This window comes from Equus caballus, chromosome 26 (assembly GCF_041296265.1).
Source record: "Equus caballus isolate H_3958 breed thoroughbred chromosome 26, TB-T2T, whole genome shotgun sequence".
Lineage (NCBI taxonomy): Eukaryota > Metazoa > Chordata > Mammalia > Perissodactyla > Equidae > Equus > Equus caballus.
The window spans coordinates 38168644-38169774 of record NC_091709.1 but is presented as its reverse complement, the minus strand read 5'-3'; positions in this window follow the sequence as shown (position 1 = coordinate 38169774).

Genomic DNA, 1131 nt, shown 5'->3' with positions numbered 1-1131 from the left:
CATCTTGGTGATTGGCCTATCTGTGCAGTGGGCAAAATGAACCTGGTTCAGTAACACAGTGCACAGCCCCTCCACCCCTCTGGGGCAGGTGAGGGGCCAGGAGGAGGTTCAGGGGATGCAGCCACAGGATGGAGGCAGGAGGATGGTTCCTCCCACCGACAACTGCACAAGTGCCCTGGCACCCTCTTCCAGGCCCAGGGCTGTAAGAACAAGTCAACTCAGGGAGGTGTGCTGACTCCAGGAGCCAACGTTCGTGAGGAGAGGAAGTGGGAATCTTAGCCACTGTAGGTTTCTTGAGACCCAGGAATTTGCCCCTTCTCTAAAACCCTCGTGCATTTCTGAGCCATCATGTGTTGGGCTCCAGCAGGGAGCGTTGGGATCATGGAGCTTGGAGAGGAGAAGGTCAAGGGACGACCCAGGGGCTCTTTTCAGTTCCTGAAGTCTACAGGGCAGTGCCCACCCCCACCCCGTATCTCTTTGCACAAACAGGAAATGAATGAGGGGCTACCAAGTTGTGTTAGAGGTGGGCACGGCGAGGAGCTTCTTGTCCTTGAGGGCACTTCTGGGGCAGGGCAGAAAGCTGCAGGGCAGAGGGGAAGCCCCCTTCACAGACATCCTTCAGCGCAGTCGAAAACGCAACCTGACCATCTGGGTGTGGACTTCTGGGAAACCAGGCTGAGACCAGCAGGATCACACTATCCTTTGCTTCTCTGGCCCTGGAAACCGCCCTGTGCCACATGGGCGGCCCTGAACTGACACTGAGAAGGCAGGACTGGGTTTGGATGACGTCCTGAGCTGTATCTGCATCAGGCCAGGGGCGTCAACCCAACTGGTACCCGTTCTGAAGCCCAATTCCTGCTTCAGGTGGGATGAGGCCTCCCGGCTTCTGGGAATAGGAGGAAGCCCCACCCACTGGTGAGGAGAATGGGTGGGGCTTGGGCTCTGGCTTGAAGACCACTCACATGGACTTATCTGCTTTTCCACTTCTTGGGGCCTCAAGTAAATGTCCCGCAACTGAAAACAGGGTCTCCAAGCCAAATGGGAAGGGTCCTGAGAGAGCCATCAGGCCACTGTGGAGCCAGCCCAGTTCACAGGGTGCCTGACAGACCATAGGACCAGCCCTGGATGGCC